This window comes from Pipistrellus hanaki (genome assembly GCF_964339955.1).
Source record: "Pipistrellus hanaki genome assembly, chromosome: X".
NCBI lineage: Eukaryota > Metazoa > Chordata > Mammalia > Chiroptera > Vespertilionidae > Pipistrellus > Pipistrellus hanaki.
The window spans coordinates 54,928,046-54,952,871 of record NC_140524.1 but is presented as its reverse complement, the minus strand read 5'-3'; the positions used below and the strand labels follow the sequence as shown (position 1 = coordinate 54,952,871).

The 24,826-nt window shown below is 38.1% G+C and overlaps 1 long non-coding RNA gene and 1 pseudogene across 3 annotated transcripts in view; both read right to left on the bottom strand.

Moving 5' to 3' along the window:
- The window catches only part of LOC311615238, a 1,780,830-nt gene that overhangs the window by 423,263 nt on the left and 1,332,741 nt on the right, over positions 1 to 24,826 (bottom strand). The gene's annotated exons all lie outside the window — the stretch shown is intronic.
- On the bottom strand, positions 2,420 to 3,282 carry LOC311614987 (WD repeat domain phosphoinositide-interacting protein 2-like; annotated as a pseudogene). The gene has a single exon. The product of its transcript is annotated as a WD repeat domain phosphoinositide-interacting protein 2-like (transcript).

Here is a 24,826-nt window from a genome sequence, read left to right as displayed (position 1 = left end):
GTGGCCTGAGAATGAGTGTTATATGGGAAAGGATTTTTTGAGCTCATGTTCTCAGGATTTGGGCTCTCAGATGCTGGGGAGAAGGCGGCTGCTGGTTAAGAGGGTCTAGGTTTTGGGAATCTACTGCAGGTGAGGGAAAAGATGTATAAGGGTTGGAGGTTGGTGGGAGAGGTGGAAAGAAATGAAAGTGTCAGAAGACAGAGAAAGGGGCTGAGGACTGGTTTGAGGGGGTGAAGGGGGCTTTGCCAGGAGGATCTGATGGATGGAACATGTGGAGCAAAGCAAGGGGCAAGAGAGGAGAAAAAAGAAAGCCTGTACATAAGGGATTTCTGAGGCCTTCCCTGTCCGGTGGCAGAAATTACCTAGGTCTCGAAGGATATTAAAATCTCAGGCCACTGGAACCATTATCATGCTTGTGGCCGGGCAGTGTTACAGGAAAAAAAAATTAGCTTCTTTTGTTTGATGTAGCCAGAAAGACCAAGGTTGGAGAGATTGGCGAGGAGACACCCTATGGGTGTGTTTCCAGGGGGTTTGGATTGAGAGGTCCCCATCACTTGAGGGAAGGGCTATTGGAAGTTGTGGAAGGAAGAAAGAGCATCCTCCTGTTCCCTCACCCAACCTGTAGAGAGAGAGAGAGAGAGAGAGAGAGAGAGAGAGAGAGAGAGAGAGAGAGAGAGAGAGAGAGAGAGAGAGAGAAAGAGAGAGAGAGCCGGGAAAAGGTTCCTAGATCGTCACCCAGAGACACTTTTTCCGTGGAGTAGAAAAGAGTATCCCCAGCCAGGTACCTGGGCTTTCATAATACGAGTAGCCAAGTAGACAGGAAACTCTGAGGCCCTAATGCCCCTCCAGGTCACAGGGAGCAAGAAAAAAAGGAGGGTGGTAAGTTGAGTCCGAAGGCCTACCAGAGGATGGGAGGTGAAGAGATCCCCATGGGTCCTGGTTTGGTAGGGTTCAAGAGGAGACTGGGACAGGCCAATCAACCCAGGAATGCACCACTGGGCAAAGTCAGGAAGTTAGTCTGGGTCGAGTTTCCACTGTCCACTGCTTCGTTGAAATACTCGGGATAAGGTCTTGTTTGCCCCTCCCAGGTTTTGGCACCAGAATGAAAGATCAGTCAGGAGCTGAAAACCAGGTATTACAGGCTTTATTAGGAGAAAGGCCTTTCTCAGAAGGGGAGTCTAGTAATCTGTGCAGAGGTGAGCACTCCTTTTGGGGGGTGGGGGAGAATGGGAAGGAATGGGCACTTAGGGTACTTGGTGCACACTGATTGGTGGTTTAATGTATGGTCCATATAGGGTACATAGTTAAGCACTCAGTTACTTAGGGAGAAGGGCTTAAGGTATTTGGCAGGGGCTGATTGGTGGTTCAATGTGTAGTCCATATAAGGTACATGTTAGGCACTCAGGTATTTCTGGGCTGCAGGTTATGTACTACTCCACCCACCAGTTGGGAAAAAGGAGGGTTTATCGGTCTTAAAAAATTGTTGGTATGATTTCAGTCTTCATAAAATTTTTAAGACTTGTTTTGTGATCTAACATGTAATTTATCCTAGAGAGTGTTCTGCATGTGTTTAAAAAAGGATGTGTCTTTTGCTGATGTTCTGGAAAATGTTCTGTGTATGTCTGTTATATCCATCTGGGCTGTAGTGTTGTTCAAGTCTTCTTTTTCCTTGTTGATACTTTGTCTGGATATTCTATCCATTATTTATTTTTATTTTTTATTGTTTAAAGTATTAGATATGTCTCTTTTTCCCCTGATTGACTGCCCCACTCCCACCCTAAAGGGCAGACACCACCACTCCCATTGTCTGTGTCCACTGGTTATGCTTATATGTATGCATACAAGTCCTTTTATCTCCCCCCTCCCCTACACCTTGTGTCTGGATCTATTCTCTTTTATTTTCCAATTCAGAAAAAAAATTAACAAAATAAAGAGGACATGATCCAAGAGGAGCTGTGGGAGGACCCCTGCCACCCTGCCCAGGGCTTGGGACCTGGTCAAGCAGAACCAGCTGGACTAGCAGAACTGCTCTGCACTGCACACCCCATGTGCACAGGTGAGAAACCACACAGCTGCTGGTAGCCAGTGGATCCTGGCTGCCCTGTGTTGGCTTGGCACATGAATACATGCAAACAAAGCAAGGAGCTTTCAAGGGCTTCACCAGTTAATTTTGGTAAAAAGAGAAAACAAACAAAATGCTAAATTCATAGTAGATTAAAAGCCACTGAAGTGAAAACCATATATTTCTCAGTAGGGAAAGAGACTACAATTATAATGTTTTCTCTCTTTTTAAGTCTCTGCCATTCTCTCCCCCAACTCAGACCAAAGTTCATATCAGCATAACACAAAGTCCTTTGTCTGCCAGTGTTCTCTGCTGTGGGATCAGTGTTCACGCTCAAGTTCATTTCGTCTGGAGACTCTAGGGAGGATGCTCACTGGCTTCCTCCAGGCTCAGGGCACTGGCTTCCTCCTTCAGGCGCCGCCCACAGTCCCCCACTGGTCTGTGCAGGCCAGTCTCGTGGGAGATGCAGGAGATGCAGCTGTGCTGTAGGTCTGAGTTACCAAGGGGCAGTCATGAGAGGCAGAGTCTAAGCTATAACTGGTTGTCTCCATGCTGCCATCCAACTTGTGCTGCTTCCTGAGGGCACTTGCCGCTCTCCTGGAGGTCCAGGTTGTACATGTACAAGTACCCATCAGATGCTCCCACCAGCAGTTGGGAGATCTTCTGAATTGTGGTCAGGGAGCAGATGTTCTTGTGGCTGCAGAATGGCAGGCAGATTGTGGCGAAGGCCCTGCCCTGGTTGAACATCTCTGTGTCCTGGGAGGGCAGGTAGCTGGTGTAGGCTTGGAGCACCTTCCCAAAGTAGGCAGTCCAGGTTGTGGGCTCTTCCTATGGTTTTTCCTTCACAGTCTCAGGGTTGAAGATATGCACAGTCTCTGTGTTGCTGGAAGTGGAAAGGAACATGCCATCCATGCTGAAGGCCAGCGAGCAGATGCTCACACACCTCTCAACTCCTCTCTAGAACTCAAATAGCTTCTGTCCCTCTGGAATGTAAAACACCCTAATCACGGTCCCCTTCTTGGAAGCAATGGTATTGAAAGCCAGCGCTACTAAAGGAGTATCATGAGCAGGGATCATGTTGGCAGCTCTCAAGTTAATGGTGTAGAAGACCCCCACATCTCTGATGGTGGCACTGCCAGGGTAGTTCAGATAGCAGTTGTCATTGTTGTGCAAAGGTCTGTGAGTTTGGGTGTCTCCTGGATGGTGTGTAGCACCTTCATGTTCAAATATAGTGGATGTACAGAGATTCCTCCAGGCACATGATGAGCCTCTGCCTGTTCAGCTTCACAGCCAAGATTGTGTTGGAGTAGCTATACTTGTAGATCTCAGTTCCTTCTTAAAGTAGCAAACTGTTAGCTGCCAATGAGCTTTAAGGCTGACAATGACCACCAAGCGGCTTGAGAACAATCTTTCCATGATGCACACATCTTCAGTATCAGTGCATTCAGAGATCTGTTCCAGCTTATCCACAGAAGAAAGGGAGAAAAATTTATAACTGGGATTACTCTTTCTAACTCTTTGAGCTGTAGGGTTAGATAATTTATTACCATTGTTTCTTGTTTTTTTAGATAGGCTTGTAGAGCTATGAACTTCCATCATAAGACTGCTTTCATGGTGTCCCATTGATTTTGGATTGTTGTATTTACATTGTCATTTGTTACCATGATGCTTTTTATTTCATCTATGCTCAATTAATATTTGACAAAGGAGGCAAGAGCATAAAATGGAGTCAAAGCAGTCTCTTTAATAAATGGTGCTGGGAAATTTGGACAGATAGATACAAAAAAATGAAAATAGATCACCAACTTACACCATACACAAAACAAACTCAAAATGGCTAAAGGACTTGAATGTTAGACGGGAAACCATAAAAAAAAAAATCAAGAGTCAATAGGCAGCAAATTAGCAGACATATGTTGCAGCAATATCTTTATAGACACAGGTCCTAAGGCAATGGAAACTAAATGACTACATCAAAGTTAAAAGCTTCTGCACAGCAAAAGGAACCATCAACAAAACAACAAGAAAGCCCACTGCTCGGGAGAACATATTTTCTAATGGTATTTCTTATAAAGGCTTAATCTCCAACATTTATAGAGTACTCATACAACTTAACAAAAGGAAGATGAGCAATCCAATAAAAAAAAATGGTCAAAGGATGTAAATAGACACTTTTCAAAAGAGGAGATACAGAAGTCTGAGAAACATATGAAAACATGCTCAAAGTCACTAATCACCTGAGAGACGCAAATCAAAATAATAATGAGATACCATCTCATACCTGTCAGGATGGCTATCATCAACAAATCAACAAAAAGACAAGTGTTGGCGAAGATGTGGAGAAAAAGGAACCCTCATGCACTGCTGGTGGGAATGCAAACTGGTGCAGCTACTGTGGAAGACAGTATGGAGTTTCCCATTTGACCCAGTATTCTCACTTCTAAATCCCAAGAAACCAGAAACACCAATCTGAAAGGATATATATCCCCTTCTGTTCATAGCAGCACAATTTACAGTAGCTAAGATTTGGAAACAGCCTAAGCACCCATCAGCAGATGAGTTGATTAAAAAACTATGGTACATGTACACAATGGAATACTATGCCGCTATAAAAAATGGAGGAACTTTTACCATTTGCAACAACATGGATGGAACTGGAGAATATTATGCTAAGAGAAATAAGCCAGTCAGAGAAAGTTAAATATCACATGATCTCTCACTCAAATGTTGGATATAATGATTAACATAATTTGATGAACAAGAATAGATCGATCTAGAGACAAAAGATAGGGGAGACAAGGTTAGAGAGCAACCAAAGTTTACTTGTATGCAGGCATATTAGCATAACCAATGGACACAGACACTGGGGCACTGGGGTCTTGCCTGGGGTGAGAATGGTTGGGGCGGGGGTCAATTGTGGAAAAAGGAGCACATGCAAAACTTTAGACAATAAAACAAAGCCATAAATTTTTGGTTGTTAATTTTGTATCCTGCTACATGGCCAAATTCACTTATTACTAGTAAGTCTAGTAGTTTTTTGATGGAGTTCTTCTGGTTTTCTATGTATAGTATCATGTCATCTGCGAATAAGGACAGTTTTACTTCTTTTTCTATTTGGATGCCTTATATTTCTTGTCCTTGTCTGATTGCTATGGCTAGCATTTGTCTGATTACTATATCGAATAGGAGTTGTGAAAGTGGGCATCCCTGCCTTGTTCCTGTCTTAGGGTAAATGTTTTTAGATATTGCCCATTGAGTATCATGTTGGCTGTACGTTTGCCACATAAGGCTTTTATTATGTTGAGTATGATCCATCTAGTCTCACTTTGCTGAGAGTTTTTATCAAGAAAGCATGATGGATTTTTTCAAACCCTGTTTTTCTGTATTCATTGATATGATTGTTATTTTCGTCTCTCAATTTGTTTATGTGATATATCATGTTTATTGATTTGGGGATATTGTACCATCTGTGCATCCCAGAAATAAATTCCACTTGGTCATGGTATATGATCTTTCTAATGTAGTGCTGGAGCCGATTTGCTAGAATTTTGTTGGGGATTTTAGCATCTGTGTTCATCAAGGACATTGTTCTGTAGTTCTCTTTCTTTGTGATGTCATTATCTGGTTTTTGAATTAGGGTAATGCTGGCTTCATAAGAAAGAGTTTGGAAATGTGCCTTCCTCTTGAATTTTTTGGAATAGTCTGAGGGTGATAGGTTTTAGTTCTTCTTTGAATGCTTGGTAGAACTCCTCTGTAATGCCATCTGGTCCAGGGCTTTTGTTTGCTGTAAGATTTTTGATTACGGCTTCAATGTCTTCAGTAGTTATAGGCATATTCAGGTTTTTTATTCTTCCTGATTGAGTTTTGGAAGCTTGTATTTTTCTAAGAATCTATCCATTTCATCTAGGTTGTCCAGTTTGTTGGGATAATATTATTCATATTATGTTTTCATTACCCTTTATATTTCTATGTTGCTTCATCTCTTTTATTTCTGATTTTGTTTATTTAAGTCTTCTTACTTTGTTTCATGATGAGCCTTCCTAGAGGTTCATCAATCTTGTTTATCCTTTCAAAGGACCAGCTCTTGGTTTTGTTTTTTGTTGATCTTTTTTTTTTTTCTTCTTCTTACCTTAATTATTTCCTTCCCTTTGCTTACTCTAGGTTTTCTTGTTTCTCTCTTTCTAATTCTTTGAGTTTTTTTGTTTTGTTTTGTTTTTTTTTAAGTAGGCCTGTAGAACTGTGGACTTTTTTCTCAAGATGTTTTCACTATGTCCCATAGATTTTGGATTATTGTGTTTTCATTGTCATTTGTTACCAGGATGATTTTTATTTCTTCTTTGATCTCTTTGATAACCCAATTATTTAGCCTCCAAGTGTTTGACTTTTTTTTCATTTTTTTATTTTAGTTGATTTCTAATTTCTAAGCCAATGTGGTCTGAGAATATGCTTGATATGATTTCTGTCTTCTTGAATTTGAAAAAACTTTTCCTGTGTCCCAATATGTGGTTTGTCTTAAAAAATGTCCCATGTGTACTTGAGAAGAATGTATATTCTGTAGCTTTGGGGTGAAATGTTCTGAATATGTCAATTAAGTCCATCTGATATAGTAAGTCATTTAGGAATGATGTTTCTTTGCTGATTTTTTATTTAGAGGATTAATCCAGTGGTGTTAATGGGGTATTAACGTCCCCCACCATGACTGTATTCTGTCAATCTCTCCCTTGATATCTTCCAGAAGTTATTTTATGTTGGGTGCTCCTATATTGAGTGCTTATATAATTACCAGAGTGAGATCCTCTTTTGAATTGATCCTTTTAGTATTATGAAGTGGCCTTTCTTATCTCTAGTCATGGTCTTCACTTTGAAGTCTATAGTGTTCTATCCATTATTAAAAGAAGGGTATTGAAATATATGTGTTATTATTTCTAATTATTTCTTTAGTCTATTGATGTTTGCTTCATATAATTAGATACTCTGAAGTTAATTGCATATATGTATTTGTAAGTTTTATATGTTCCTTGTAATTTGACGCTTCTATCCCATTGTATAATGTAGTACTTGGTCTCTTGTGACAGTTTTTATTTAAAGACTATTTTTGTCTGGTATACTAGTAAGTAGGATCAATGTGTTCTGTTTCATTTACCATTTGCATGAAATATTATTTTCCATCCTTTCACTTTCAGCCTGTGTAAGTCCTTAAATCTAAATTGAGTCAGTCCCCTGTAAACAATATATATAGGATTTTGATTTCATTTCAATCCATTAAACCATTTTATGTCATTTGATTGGGGATTTAAAGTTATTTATTTATTTATTTATTTATTTATTTATTATCGTTTGAAGTATTAGAAATAGTGGTATATATGTCTCCTTTTTTCCCCCCATTGATGTCCCCCAGGTCTCCCCTAAGTCCTAACCTCACCTGCCCCCCCGTACCCCAGTGTCATGTATCCATTGGTTAAGCTTATTTATGTGTGTACAAGTCCTTCGGTTGATCTCTTACAGCGCCCCCGTCCCTCTCCCCCAACCTTCCCTGCCTTCCCACTGTAGTTTGGCAGTCTGTTCAATGCTTCTTTGCCTCTGTATCTATTTTTAACCCATTTCTTTCCTTTAAAAAATCTTGCCTCTGCAGACTAGAAATAAACATATAATAACAAAAAATGTTTGAATCCCAATTTCAATGTCCAACAGTTCTGAGTCCCCAATTCAATGTCAAACAATTCCTTATGTGTACATGTCAGCAATGATATCTGGATGGTGGGCACATGGTGGCAATGCAGGTCTGACCCTCTCTGGTTTGGTCCTAGGCAACCTCCAGCTACACATAGCTGCTGACTGCCAGCACGGCAAGGCGTCATCAGCGTCTTTCATCTCTGGGCTGTTTCTCCTCTTGTCTTCATGGTTGGAGCAGACCTGTCAATTCCTCTCTGTTGCAGGAATCCACATGGTCTTGGAGTTGTTTTCTGAAAATATACAAACATATTCTCGACCAAAATTGATAAAGGAATCTTTTCTATATAATTGATTTGGGATCCTTTTTATTTTTGCCCAAACAATTTTCCTTTGTCTTATTTAGACAAAATGTGTGTTTTTCATTGGTGTCTTGCTTTTAGAATTACAAATGAAAATTAATTTTGTAAAGTAAAAATTTTCTAGATGTAATTTATTTATAGGATATTTTTCCTTACATGATATTACCCTACTATCTGCCCCCCTTTTTTGATTAATGGGGGTTTTTGTAGATTTTATAATGCAATCTTGAAAACTTTAAATTTTAATTTTTTTGCACAAAACTATGATTTGGTTCATTGCATGTTCAGTAATTTTACCATAAGATGAACTACCAATAAGAAATTTAGTTACTACTTTAGGGACAGCTTTTTGTCCAATACAATTAAATTTTCTTGAATATTAACTTATTTCAATTAGCCCATTTAAATTACCATATTTTCCGGCGTATAAGATGACTTTTGAAACAAAAAAAGGTCAACCGAAAATCGTGGGTCGTCTTATACGCCGAGTATACCCCGAAAAACATCTCGATATGCCGCTAAACGAGCTCACAATGCTCCTCTGCCTAGAAAAACCTCTTATCATCCCAGTCAGTCACAAACAAGCGTTTTCTGCAAGTTCTTCATGTAATTTTCTTTCCAGATGATGCCATCATTGTAAATGTTCTCTTTTGGATTTCTTGTTTCTCGGTCAAGTTCATGGCATTGCCATTTGTGAAGAGACCTTCCATTTATCGTATCAATGTACTGTATATTACGGTATGTTCGAAAAATGTCATTCATTAAAAATTTAATTAAAAAAAGAACTGGTGTTGCTTCGGAAGTGGGGGATAGTCTTATACAGCGAATATAGGCCTAAACCTATGTTTTAACTGTAAAATTAGGGGGTCGTCTTATACGCTGGAAAATACGGTAATCTGAAAACTTGATTACTATTTTACTATCAAATGTAATACTCTACCAACAATCTTAGTTTACCATGTAAATATTAGTGGAAAGGATTATTTGCATTATTGAGTAGGCCCTGAACATTCCTGGTGCTAGGCTAGATTTAGATATAGGGCAGCTGCTGTTGGCCAATTCTCTGTTACTTTTGTCCGGATCTGAGTTGGGCGTGGGAAGCAAAGCAGCCATGGTGGGAGGAGATCTCCTTCTGAAGGGGTGAGGGTTCAGGCCCCTGAATTCATTTATTTTTAAGTGAATATCTGTAGGGGAGAACTTACTATTTTCATTCTGTTAACATTTTCTTAGTTGTAGCTCTTTTATTCATCCTTTCTTATTGTCTTCCATTTTATTGATTTTTTAATTACATGCTTTCATTCCTTTATGATTTTTTTATTGTTGTTTTTTGTGGTTAGGATGAGGTTGTATAAAATATATTTTAGTTTTAACAGTCTCTTTAAGCTGATAATGCAAATACATTATACTCTTCTTTTTCAGTTCCCACAGCATATGTTAATGGTGTCATGAATTATAACTTTTTATATCATTTATCCATTTACAAATTATAATTATTTTTTTAATCTTTTTTATTGATTATGGTCTCACATAATTGTCCTTATTCCCCCATTCCCATCCCAAACCCCTCCTTAGATATGCCCCCAACCCCACCCCCCATTGTCCATGGCCACTGGCTAGGCCCATATGTATGCACACAAGTCCTTTGGTTGATCTCTTCCCCTTACCCCCATCCACCCTTACTTTCCCTCTGAGGTTTGAGAGTCTGATCGCTGGTTCTCTTTCTCTGGGTCTGTTTATGTTGTTCATTATTTCCTCTAGATGTGTGAGATCATGTGATCCAAGAAATACCATTGTAAGAACCTAAACTGCAATCAGCCATAATGGTTATGCTGAGAGGCAAATGAATCAGTCTGTAGTGAGTTCCTTTCTGGGCCAACAGTTATTTTGAGTCCCAATTTCAATGCCAGATAGTTCCTTATGTGTACATGCCAGCCATGATATTTCAGATCTGGTTGGTGGACAAATGGTGGTAATGCAGGTCCACCTGTCTCTGGTTTGGTCCTGGGCATCCTTCAGCAAACCGCAGCTGCTATCTACTGGTATACTGAGGCATCGTAAGCATCTTCCATCTCTGAATTGTGTCTCTTCTGTCTTCATGGCTGGAGCGCTTCTGTCTATTCCTCTCTGTTACAGGATTCCAGATGGTCTTAGAGTTGTTTTCTGAAAATATACAAACATATTCTCGATCAAAATTAATAAACGAATATTCTAAAAAAAAAAAAAAAAAACTGAGCCGAAACCGGTTTGGCTCAATGGATAGAGCTTCGGCTTGGGGACTGAAGGGTCCCGGGTTCGATTCTGGTCAAGAGCATGTACCTTGGTTGCGGGCACATCCCCAGTGGGGGGGGGGTGTGCAAGAGGCAGCTGATAGATGACTCTCTCTCACCGATATTTCTAACTCTCTATTTCTCTCCCTTCCTCTCTGTACAAAATAAATAAAATATATTTTTTTAAAAAATTAAAAAAATTTAAAAAACTGATTGTACTGCTCAAAAAGCTGTTCCTAAAGGGTTAAAAAATTTTTTTATTGGCAGAGCGTCCTACAGTAATATTGCACAACATGTTATGAACCTAAAGTAGTCATAGTGTAGCCCAAATAAGTTAAATGTAAAAGCTATCAAGACTACAGTATAAAATTTCCAAAAGTTTCCTATTATTTAAAATAAAAAAGGGGGTGACAGTGGAAGAATATCATGTAAGGAAAAATATCCTGAGAATAATTTACATCTAAAAAATTTGTGCTTTAGAAAATTAACCTTCATTCGAAATGCTAATATCAAGATACCCATGAAAATACACACATGGTGACAAAACAAGCCAGGGGAAAATCATTTTGGGGAAAAAATAATGGAAAAGAATCCCAAATCACATTTAAAGAAAATATAATTATTATTTTTCTACTTTTGTCTTTAACTTCTATTCCTGAATTAAAACTGATTCACACACTTCTGTTACACTATTACAGTATTCTATATCAGTGAGCATTATACTTTCATATGTTTTCATGTTGAGCTTTAGTGTCATTTTGTTTCAATATGAAAAACTCTGTTAACATTTCTTGTCAGGCAGATTTTGTGTTGATTAACACCCTCAGATTTTGTCTTGGAAAGTCTTTTTCTCTCCATTTTCAAAGGCTTGCTTCTGGTTAAATTATTCTTTTTTGGCATTTCTTTTTCTTTCTGCAGTTTGACTACATTAGAACACTTCCTTCTTACCTATAGGTGACTATTGAGAAACTCACTGGTGGTCTTGTGGGGAGATTGATTTTTATGTGATGAGTCACTTTTCTCTTGCTGCTTTCAAAATTCTATTTATCTTTTACTCTTCACAATTTGATTATACTGTATTTCCTTGTGAATTCTTTGTGTTAATATTTCTTATGATCCATAAAGCCAGCCTATGGCTTTATACATCTTAATTAAAAATAAAATAACTAAATAGAAATTTTGCAGCTAAAGAATTCAGTGTCTTAACTGAAATTTTCAATAGAGGGTTTGCAAAACAAGATTTGATCAAGCTGAAAAAAGAATCAGAAAACTCAAAGATAGGATATTTAAAATAATCTACTCAGAAGATCAAAAAGAAAAAAGAAAGTGAAGTCTAAAGAACTTAGACTTTGAACCAAGAAATTTACTTATTATGGGTTTCCTAGGAGAAGAGAGACAGAAAGAAAAACAGAAACATTATTTAAATTAATAATTTCTTAAGACTCCCCAAATCTGGGAAAAGAAATGAACATTAAGATTCAGGATGCTCAATGGATCATAAGAAGTATTAACAAAAATAATTCACAAGAAAATACATTATAATCAATTTGTGAAGAGTAAAAGATAAATAGAATTTTGAAAACAGCAAGAGAAAAGTGACTCATCACATAAAAATCAATCTTCCCACAAGACCTTCAGTGAGTTTCTTCAACAGTAACCTTATAGGTAAGAAGGAAGTGTTCTAAGTAGTCAAACTGCAGAAAGAAAAAGAAATGCCAACAAAGAATAATGTACCCAATAATTTATTCTTTGTTGACATTTTTTGAGGGGGTCAAGACCCTTATTGCCCCCACAACTTGGTAGGTGCCTGAACCCTCACCCCTGCTGAGGAGGTCAGCTGCCCCCATGGCAAATTTGCTTCCCATGCACAGCTCAAATTGGAACCCAGGTAACAGACAGAGACTTGGCTGTTAGCAGCTGCCCTCTCACTGCATCAAGACTTGTTTGAGATATCTTGTACTCATGGTGGGGGGAAGTGGGTTTTTGATATCCAAATCCAACCTAGTACCAGGAAAGCTCAGGGCCTATTCAAGAAGGCAAATAATTATTTCCACTAATGCACACATGGTAAAATAAGATTGTCGAGTTTGACAGTTGAATAGTAGTCAATTTCTCAGAGGTAATTAAATTGGCTAATTGAAATAACCAAATATTCTAGAAAAATTGATTGATTGTACTGTACAAAAAGCTGTTCCTAAAGTGTTAACAAAAATTCTTATTGGCAGTTGATCTCATGGTAAAATTGCATAACATGTAATGAACCTAAAGCAGTCATAGTTTAGCGCAAATAATTAAAATGTAAAAGCTATCAAGACTACATTATAAAATTTCCAAAAGCCTCCTAATATTTAAATTACAAAGGGGGTGATAGTGGAAAAATATCATGTAAGGAAAAATATCCTGAGAGTAAATTACATCTAGAAAATTTGTACTTTAGAAAATTAACTTTTATTTGAAGTGCTAACAAGAATAAACCCATGAAAAACATACAGGGTGTCAAAACAAGCCAGAGGAAAATCATTTGGGGAAAAAAAATGAAAAGGGATCACAAGTCAAATTTATAGAAAATATCCCTTTATTAACTTTTGGTCGAGAATATGTTTCTATATTTTCAGAAAACAACTCTGAGACCATGTGGATTCCTACAACAGAGAGGAGTTGATGCTCTGGTTTCTCTTCAGACCGCATAAATCTTTCGCCTTTTAACAGAGAGGAGTTGACAGGAGTGCCACAGCCATGAAGATAGAAGAGAAACAGTCCAGAGATGGAAGACTCTGACACGCCTTGCCATACTAGCAGACAGCAGCTGTGTGTCGCTGAAGGATGCCCAGGACCAAACCAGAGATGGTTGGACTTACATCACCACTATTTGTCCACAACCAGATCTGAAATATCATTGCTGACATGTACACATAAGGAATTGTTTAACATTGAAATTGGGACTCAAAAGAACTGTTGGCCCAGAAAGGAACTCACTACAGACTGATTCATTTGCCTCTCAGCATAACCATTATGGCTTGTCTCAGTTTTGGTTCTTACAAGGGAATTCCTTATATCACATAATCTAATGCCCCTTGGGGAAATAATGAACAACATAAATTGATGAACAGAAACATACCTGGAGACAGAGAAGCAGCGATCAGACTGTCAAACTTCAGAGGGAAGGTAGGGGAGGGTGGGGGCAAAAGGGAAAGATCAACCAAAGGACTTGTGTGCATGCATATAAGCCTAACCAGTGGACAACAGGGGGTAGGAATACATAGGGAGGGGTTTGGGATGGGAATGGGGGGATGAGGACAATTGTGTGATACCATAATCAATAAATTAACTTTAAAAAGATTTATAAAGCATTTTCAGATTTAAAAATAATTGATGGGATGGCAGAGAGATTTTCCATATATCTCTCCCCTGACATATGTATAGTCTCTTACATTATTAGCATCATTCCCCCCCCCTTTTTTTTTTACCAAAAATACTCTATATTGATACATTATAGCAGTGTTTCCCAACCTTCTCTCATGATGAGAATCACCTGGTGGAGTTGTTAAAACACAGATTCCTGAATCCCAACTAAGAAGTGCTAAACTAGAATTTTTGGGAACATATAGGTAAAATTGTATACTTAACTAGTGCTCTAAGACAGATTTTATATACAGAGCACTAAGTTAGGTATGCAATTTTACCTATATGTTCTCAAAAATTCTAGTTTAGCACTTCTTAGTTGGGATTCAGGAATCTGTGTTTTAACAACTCCACCAGGTGATTCTCATCATGAGAGAAGGTTGGGAAACACTGCATTATAGTCACACAAAATCTATAGTATACATTAGGTTACAACCTTGGTGTTTTACATTCAATGGGTTTAGACAAATATGTAATGACATCTGTCCATCATTATAATAGCATACAGAGTATTTTCATTGCCCTAAAATATTATCTATGCTTTGACTATTCATCACTTCCCTACACACACACACACACACACACACACACACACACACATACATACACACAAGCACACATACACACTTCTTGTTAAACAGTGATCCTTTTTACTGGCTCCATAGTTTTGCTTGTCCAGAGCTTTGTAGAGCATCATTTTTATGTTTATTTTAGAATCTGTCAGGAAATTCAGATAGCTCTGTGTTTTTTTGTTTGTTTGTTTGTTTGTTTGTTTTAGGGCAGGTTTCTGAGAATTTCTTTTCTTACTTTGCACCATTTTTTCTTTTCTTCTCTCTCTCTCTCTCTCTCTCTCTCTCTCTCTCTCTCTCTCTCTCTCTCTCTCTCTCTCTCTCTCTGTTATTATTTACAAGTTTCAGAAAAAATCAACTCCTCCGTCTTTATGGGCTTGATTTTTACAGAGAAAGACCTTCATCAATTGATTCTGGGGACCTCATAAACCTTTTCTGTGGATTTATTTTCCATAGAACTTGTGCATATTAGTTTCTAGTTAGAGGAATTTGCTGGTTTCTTTTTTCCAGGAGCTCATAATCTCTAATTCCTTCTGATTTTGTCTGTGGCATCATAGCTGCTCTGAAATAATAGTCTTTCCCCCTGCCAGATCTTTTGTTCTCTGTGGCCTCAGGCACTTAGAATACTAAGGTCTGTTTGCAGTTATAGACATTTGATCTCATCAGTCATGTAGAATGATGCTGTCTTTCTACTTCGTTACCAGAATTTACTGCCACTATTTAATTGTTTTCCACTAATAGATAAGTATTGATTTCTCATTGTGATTTTAATTTGCTTTTTTGATGACTAATTATATTAAACATCTTGACATATGCTGTCTTTGTCATCTCTGTATCTTTGATTAAATGTCTTTTCTTATCTTTTGCCTGTTTTCTAATTGGACTATTTGTCTCTTCAGTTGAGTTATAAGAATGTTATACATATTGTAGAAATTATTCCTTTGTCAAATATGTGATTTGTAATTATTTTCTCTAAGTTTGTCACTTAATTTTTGTCATTCTCTTAATGGAACCTTTACCCAAGCAAATATATTTATGTCTTTATTTATAAACATTTCTTGTTATGGAGCTTGCTTTTTTATTTTTTAAATTATTTTTTAATAATCAATCTTTATTGTTCAGATTATTACAGGTGTTCCTCTTTACCCACTCTTCCCCCATAGTTCCCCTCCATCTGATTCCCAACTCCATCTCATGCCCTTACCCCCACCCCTGTTTTCATCCATAGGTGTAAGATTTTTGTCCAATCTATTCCCACACCCCTCCGACCCCTTTCCCTCTGAGAATTGTTAGTCCAATCCCTTTCTATATCCCTGATTCTATTATATTCATCAGTCCATTTTGTTCTTCAGATTTTTTTATTCACTTGATATTTAGATTCACTTGTTGGTAAGTATGTATTTGATGTCTTTTTGTTGTTCATAATTTTTACCTTTACCTTTTTCTTCTTCTTCCTCTCCTTAAAGAATGCCCTTCAGCATTTCATGCAATCCTGGTTCGGTGGTGATGAACTCCTTTAACTTTTTCTTGACTGTGAGGCTCTTTATCTGACCTTCAATTCTGAATGATAGCTTTGCTGGGTAGAGTAATCTTGGTTGTAGGTTCTTGTTGTTCATCATTTTGAATATTTCTTGCCACTCCCTTCTGGCCTGCATAGGTTCTGTTGAGAAATCAGCTGATAGTCATATGAGTACTCCCTTGTAGGTAACTAGCTGTTTTTCTCTTGCTGCTTGTAAGATTCTCTTTGTCTTTTGCCCTTGGCATTTTACTTATGATGTTTCTTGGTGTGGTCCTATTTGAATTCCCCTTGTTTGTGGTTCTGTGCACTTCCTGAACTTGTAAGTCTATTTCTTTCACCACGTAGGGAAAGTTTTCTGTCATTATTCCTTCCAATAAGCCTTCAATATCCTGCTCTCTTCTTCTGGCACCCCAAAAATCTGAATGTTGATACACTTTAAGCCATCCTGGAGGCTCCTTACACTATCCTCACACTTTTGGATTCTTCTTTCTTTCTGCCTCTCTGATTGGGTGATTTTTTCTTCCTTATATTCCAGATCTTTGGTTTGATTCTTGGGGCATGTTGATCTATAGTTGAGTTTTTGTATATTCTTTATTTCAGACATTATATGCTTAATTTCTGACTGGTCCTTTTCCATTTTATTGGTATTCTCATTAAGGTCCTTGAAGGTCTCACCAAGCTTCTTGGAGGTCTCATCAAGTTTCTCAAAGGTTTTTAGAAAATTCTTGAGTAATCTTATAAATGTGATTCTGAACTCTGTGTTGTCCAGTAGTTTGCTTTCCTCCATCTCTCCCATTCGTGACATGCTTCTGTGTCTCCTCATTTTGGCTGCCTCCCTGTGTTGATGGAGTGGCTTTGTGTGGTAGGTGACCTATGGGGGCCAGTAGCTCAGCTTCCCCAATCACCTGAGGTGGTTGCTTTTGGTGTATCCCTTTGTGGCCTGAGTGCAAAGTCTTGGTGTAATTAAGCCTTGATTGCTGTTGGTACACTGGGAGGAATTGATCTCCAGGCCAGTTGTCTGTGAGGACCCGCTTTGTCTATAAAGGAAGAACTGCTGCATTGGAGACACGGTTTGTTTCAGTGGGGCTTTGGTGCTCACTGAGTCCGTCTCCCGAATGTGTCACTTATGGGTGTGAGGGGTTGAAACTGACCACTAGGAACACTGGCTTCTGGATCTCCAATGGGATGCAGTTCAGCTACTGTCTTTGGCCACCCTGCAGGAGCTACTGCAAGAATTACAGTTTTCTCCTGTTTGCTTGGGACTTGGCAGGTTTGTTGCTGGAGCTGCAGGTTATATAGCTAAGCTGCCACAAAACAGGCCATTTATATACAAAATAAGCTCTGTGGTGCCTGGGCAGGTCTGTATAATGTGCTGATGGGGCCTCAGGGTGGGGCCTCAGGGCAGGGCGGGGCCTCAGGACATCACTAGGCTGGGGTGTGGCTAACCACTATGGCTGCCCTTCAGCTTTCCCTGCCCTTCTGTGTTTCCAAGTCCCCACGTTTTCACATCCCTGCTTCCCTGCAATCCAGCATAGTAAACAATGATTGCTGCGTGCACCTCTGCAAGAGAGTCACCCTCACATTTGGTCCTGATGGCCAACAGACCAGCTTCTCCCCTTAAGCATCTGGGTCCCCCACGTGACCCCAGAAACTGGATTTCAAGTGATTGGGAGCTTGTTTCCCTTTGGGTTGAAAAAAAAAAAAAGCTGGGAGCCCAGTCGTCCACCACCAGCCCGATTTGCTTGCCTCCGTACCTAGGCTCCTCAGCTTTTCAGCACTTATGCTCCTTTCTCTCTCAGCCAGCCTTTCCATGGTTGTGGGGTGATAGATGTCCTTTATATTAGTTTTAATTTTTTAAATTGTTGTGCAAGGTGGCAGACAACTTGTTTACCTACTCTGCCATCTTGGTTTCTCTCTTGAACTTGGTTTTGATGTCAATTCTAAGACCAAATTGTTCAGTCTTTGTTCCAAAGCTATTCTCATTTTTATATATAATTTTTCTTTTAATTTTATATTTTATGTTTATTTATTCTACTTATTTTCTGTTTCTAAATAATTAATTTCTGATTTTATCCACTCTATAACTTTTCTGTATTTTAAAATTTTCTCTAATAGTAAAAAATAGTGTAAATATAAAATGTTAGCAATGTTTTAGTAATTATTATTTCCATGCATGATAAAGTACACAAAAGTCAAGTCCACTGAATTTTTTATAACAAAAGGAATACATAAAATATGCAATATGTCATTAAACAAACTCTAGTATCAAAACAGGCTATTAAAAATATAAAATTGGAAGGTAAGGGTGTTTTTTGCTTATGTAAATATTACATTGTTTGCATACATAATTTAATTAGTCAAATGCAAGCAATTGTGGCAGGTGTGAAAATGTACCTCTCAGATTTTCAACTGTAGGACATAAGGGAATCAAAGATTCAACTGCTGTGTTCTAAAGCCACACCTTCTATGAACTGCTGTCAGTTGAAGAGTAGGATTATTAAGGTATACCTTTGTCCGGAGAACTGAGACTCTTCACAAGGAAGCTGCTCTGACAGGTAATTTTGTCTTCAGTACTCTGAATTAGCAATGATGCACAGCCTTAGAAGTGCACTACAATATAAATCTTTTCCACACAACTTTCCATCATTTACTCTCTCCTCTACAAGAATCAGACCTGCATTATGGCCGATGGCTCTCCCAGGCTCTCTGAGCTCCTTTTCTTCCTCCAGGGATTTACCCTAGTAATTCTCTCCTATGCTTGACAACATTTTGGCTTCTGCTTCTTAAAGAAATTCAAATAACATAAGCATAACCAAAATTTGTTTTAATTTAAATTTGATTTCTTAATAATCTTTACATATTTTGCTGTTTTGCACATGTCCCTTGATAAGGTATGAGATTAACAATAAACTGAATAACTGTTATGACCTGACAAATATGTATTTCATATATTTTTCTTCAGTGACCTTAAATTTTTATAAGTAACATATGGGTGAATTTTCAGTCAATTCTCACAACATTTGATAATAGAACTACATATTGTGAAATGTTTAAAGAGAGAAGGTGTATCATATTTTTATTTATATCTTGAATACCGAGCAAAATTCCTAGGACATAGTCATTTTTCAAAAATATTTATTAAATAAAAAAATATTAAGCCTCAGTAAGACCTAAATGTTAAGACAAAAATCACTTTCAGAATATTAATTATAGCACAAACTGTGGGTAAGATATAAAAACCTAGTTAGTATAAATTATTTTCTCTTGCAATAAACTATATAAATCTCATTTAAACATGTCAAAATGTATGATTAAAATTATTTCATATAGCCGAAACCGGTTTGGCTCAATGGATAGAGCATAGGCTTGGGGACTGAAGGGTCCCGGGTTCGATTCCAGTCAAGGGCATGTACCTTGGTTGCGGGCACATCTCCAGTAGGGGGTGTGCAAGAGGCAGCTGATCGATGACTCTCTCTCATTGATGTTTCTAACTCGCTATCTCTCTCCCTTCCTCTCTGTACAAAATCAATAAAATATATTAAAAAAATAAATAAAATTTAAAAAAATGTTTAAAAAATTATTTCATATAGACTTGTCATTTCTATAAATGTATAATAAGAAACACATCTCATTTAATTTCCATGTGTAAATATTCTTTCTTTTTGTACTACCCCCACTTAAAAACATATTCATCCTTAAGGGGATGAGGGCAAGTGCCTGGGGGTAGGGGAGGCCAGGGGAGATCAGGGGGGTGAAAAGAGACATATGTACTACTATTTGTAATACCTTAAACAATAAAATAAAATAAAAATCATAAAAAATAAATTAAAAAATAAAGTGATCTGAAAAAAAAACAAACACACACACATTTTATCAGCCCTACTCTTTTTATGTTTTAATATAAAAACAGTAAGTGTTTTTGCTGTTTCCTGCATGAAATAAGAATGGAAAATTTTAGGTTTAAATCTTTATAATTAAAATGTTATGTTATTCCTCTTAAATATTTAAGTTAAATAAAATAAGAAATTATTTTCTTTAAACAAGAAATTAATGCAGAAAAATAGATTGCTTAATTCTGGTTCATGAAATAATTTGTTACTTTCCAATTAGACTATCCCCTCTTCTTTATTAGGTGTTTAGAAAATCCAGTTCTATGTTGAATAATAGTGTGGTAACACATATTCTTGATTTGTTTCTGAACTTACAGGGAAAGAAGAAAATCTTTCATCATTAAATCCAATGTTATCTAGAAGTTTTGTAGATGCTCTATAAAAAACTGAAGTAGTTTTCCTCTATTAATAATTTGCTGACAATATTTATTATGAATGGGTTTTGTGAAACACAACTTCTATCTCAATTAATATGATCTTATGCTATCTTTTTATCCTATTGAAATAGTGTATTACATTGATTTTCAAATATCCCATTTGCTAGTGTTTTATTGTTTATTGATACATTACTATATTTGAAATGTTATTTGATGTGACTGACAAGTTCACATTTTTTTATTGTTGACATATTACAGATATCATCCATTTTATTCCACTTTTGCCACCTTTCCACCCCCAACCCCCACTTCACTTCACCATTGTTTATGTTCGTGGGCTATGCATATATGTTCTTTGCTAATCTGTTCACCTTCTTTCATCAGTGCTCCCTCCTGCTCCCCTCTGACACCTGTCAGTCTATCGTATGTATCCATGCCTCTTATTCTATTTTGTTTGTCTTTTTATTTTGTCCACTAGAAGCCTGGTAAAATGGGGCCTAAATGGGCAGTTGGACATCCCTCTCAAAATCCAGGACTGCTGGTTTCCAACTGCTGGCCTGCCTGTTTCCTGGTTGCCCCTATCCGCTTCTGCCTGCCAGCTTGATCACCCCCTAATCAAACCCCTTCCAGTCTGATTGATGCGTAACTGCTCCCTGCCCCTAACTGCCCTCCTATGAAGGCGTGGTCACCCCTAACTGCCCCTCCCTGCAGGCCTGAGCCTCCTGCAGCTGCTCTTCCCTGCAGGCCTGGTTGCCCCCAAATTCCCTACTCTGCCGGCCTGGTGACCCCCAGCTGCCCTCCCTTTCAGGCCTGGTCCCTACCAACTGCCCTCTCATGCTGGCCATCTTATGTCCACAGGGGGGCAGCAACCTTTGACCACATGGGGGCAGCCATCTTGTGTGTTGGAGTTATAGGCAATCTGCATATTACTCTTTTATTAGATAGCATAGAGGCCTGGTGCATGGGTGGGGCTGGCTTGTTTGCCCTGAAGGTGTCCTGGATCAGGGTAGGGGTCTCCTTGGGGCATGGGGTGGCCTGGGTGAGGGGCCTGTGGTGGTTTTCAGGCTGGCCATGAACCCCAGTGACGCAAGCGGAAGCCCTGGTATCTGGGATTTATTTATCTTCTATAATTGAAACTTTGCAGTCTTGAGCGGAGGCCAGGGCCGGCCAGACTGGGCAGGAAGTGGGCAGTATTATCATAGTTTTGGATGTCAGAAGTGCAAAATGGGTTCACTAGAATAAAATAAAGATATCAGCAATATTGTTTGTATTCTAGGGGTTCTAGGGAATAATACATTTCCTTGCCTTTTAGAGTTTTGAGGTTTCCCACATTCCTGGACTCATAATCCTACATCACTCTGCCCTTTGTATCCATTGTCATATCACCTTCACTGACAACATCTCTGCTACCTCCATCAAATAATTACCCGTGTGATTGTATGGCTCATTAGATAATCCAGGAAAACATCCCTATCATAAGCACCTTAAATTAATCACATCTGAATATCCTCTTTTACCATGTAAGGTAACATATACACATGTTTGCGTAGAATTATCATAAGATGCACTGCCACATTCCTTGATTGCCTAACCAATTTTTACTTTATCTTTCTATCTTTCATAATTCTCATTTGGTTTTCTTTGCATTATTTCTAGGGTTTATAGTTTTACTTAGTAGAAAGGAGCAGGAAAAAATGCGGTTACATTATTTAGTCCCAATTAAAAAAAACACCTTAATTTTGTCTTCCATGCCAATTCTTTAGTCCAAATCATCTCCACTATTCACCTGTCTGTATGCTCATAGGCCACATAATGTTACTCAATAATATAATGGAATTAAAACATCTTTGTTGTTACTAGATGATCTTATTTTTGAGGGCATAAAATAAGGTTTACAGGTTGTATTTGAAACTTACTCCCTTTTCCTGATACCCTGAAATTGTCCCTCTATACTTGGAAAACATTATTTATGATAGGTGATATCAAGATCAAGGATATTTGGCTATACCGGGCTATCTTTATTATATCTTTGTCTTTTTAATTGTACTCTTTCTTCTTGATTTTAGGGACAAACACACACCTCTTATTTCCAAAATTAATATTATTTCATTAATTAATGACACTATCCTATATAATAAGAGAGGAATATGCTAATTATCTGATACACCTTTATGTGAAACAAACAACAGTGGAATGACCTGATCATGGATCTGCAGGAGGGTGGGGCAGCAAACTACAAGCAAGTGGTGAGAAGCCACAGGTGGGAACAAGGCAGCAAGCTATGGGAGGGGATGTTAGCTCTAGGAGGGCAGGATAACAGGTGGAGAGCTACCAGCGATGGTGGGCGGGTGGCCAGCAGAGACAAGCAGCAGCAAGCTATTAGTTTCCTATAACTTCCTTCAAATTTTATTAAGGAAACATTTCTTTAGACCTTTATACATGCATATGTCTTCTCATATAAAAAATATTGTTTGGGCGACAGAATTAAATGGAGGTAGAGTTAAAACCCAGTTCTGCTATATATTAGCTATTATTTCTTCTCCCTAAGGGTCATTACTGTTTTTTAAAATTATAATAGAAATAATATCTACCTCATAAAATTGAAATAATTAAAACCTTTATGTATATAAAGTACTAATCATAATGTCTGGTTCATTATTAACTTCCCATAAGTTTTATATATATTTATTAATATTATTATCATAATTTTCATAGCCTCTGTAAACCACCATACTTCTTTTCTGACTTTATTTGGCTTCTTTATTGCTTTTTCTACTATTTTCCTCAAAACATAGTAATTATCCCTAAATTCACTACCTAAGTTTTCTATTCTTCTATTTTAAGAATTTCTTCCATTTTCTTGACTACAAGTGGATCCAAATTTTATCTTCACTATGGCCTCTTTTATGAGTACCAACTAGCAAGTTGTTGCCAATATTTGCTATGAAGTATATTACTGCACATAACGTGTTATTTCCACTTTTGACATTGCAAATAATTGTATATGGCTCCTAATCATCCTCCCTGCCACAAATCTTTCACTATTAACCATCTATACTGTATATTACCTGGATCATGGCTCTCATCTTCTCAATAAACTTTAACGTCTCCTTGTGTAAGGTAAATATAGAGCTTCAGTGATATTTAGAGACCTCCAGAATTTATTCATGACTTATTTTCTAGCTTTTTGCTTACAAATCTAGTACCTGAGACTCCCACTGTAATTAAAATGGCTTGCTGTTCACTGTCCCTTGAATATACTTAGTTCTTTGAATTATCAATATTTTCCTTCATCTTGAAATCTCTGTCTCCCTCCTTCTATTAAATTTCACAGATGATTCAAGGCTCAAATCATCATCTGAGTGAAGTTTTCTCATGGGAATTCTTCCCCTTTGTGTTCTCAATCTCATCTGAACTTCAGCTGCATTTAATCTATGTTCATTCTATTGCTCTCATAGTTAATTTGTTTGTGTACATATTTATTAAAAGAACATTTCTTGAATGTCTATTATATGAAAGGCACTGTATTAGACCCTGGGAAAAGACAGTTTCAATGATTTCTATGCATTACTTTAAACTAATTGCACATTCAGAGAAACCAAGATGGCAGCATAGGTAAACACCTAAATTGCTGCCACACACAACAATTTCAAAACTACAACTAAAAGATAAAATGAACATCATCCAGAACCACAGGAAAGCTGGCTGAGTGGAAATTCTACAACTATTCAATAGAAGGAAAGTGGAAAGCACACGGACAATCAAAGGAGCTGCAAAAGGCTGAGTATGGAGACATGTGCATGAGTGGCTGAGTGCCTGGCTGGCTTTCTCTAGTGGAAAGGAGATAAAAGCTCCTGACTGCACTGAACCCCAGTTCCAGGCAAGACCCTGGGGACCCAAGCTTATATGGGGGGAATCTGGACTGTCAGACAGAAACTCAGGGGAGCTGTGAAAGGCAGAGGTCTGGAAGTGCACTCACAAGTGTGCAAAGAGAGGACTGACTGCTGAGTGTGTTGCTGGCTTTCTCCAGAGGGTGGGAAATAGAAACTCCCCACTACACTGAACTCCAGTTCTTGGCAAGAATCTGGGAATCCAGATTCATTGGGGGAGACACTGGACTGTCTAGAAATGGGCAAACCTCAAGGGCAGCTTACTCTTAGAGATGCATGCAATGATTACCGAGGGACACTGAAAACCAGGGATCTCATAGGTAAGGGCTGACAGGAAGCCCTATCCAAGCTGAGCACAGACACTTTTTCAATTTTCAAAGTCTTGTCTCATGAGGCAGTCTTCAAACACAGAAGTTCTCCTGGCATAGACAGAGCTGATCCTCACAGCCAATTGGCCTGGAGGTCAATTCCTCCCAATGTTACCAACAACAATCAAGACTTAACTACAAGGCTGTACACACAATAAAAGAGGGGTGCACCAAGAGTGTCCACCTCAGGTAACTAAGGAGGCCAAGCCACTGTGCCATATAGGACACCTAGCACACAAAGCTACCCTACCAATAGGGAAGCAGCAAAAATGCGGAGACAAAGGAACAGGTCACAAACAAAAGAAATGGAGGAAAACAAATGACTGGATATAGAGTTCAAAACTATGGTTATAAGGTTTTTCAAGAATTTCCTAAAGAAGCCAATAAATTTAGCGAGAACCTTGATGATATGAAAAAGGACCAACTATAAATTAATCATACACTGACTGA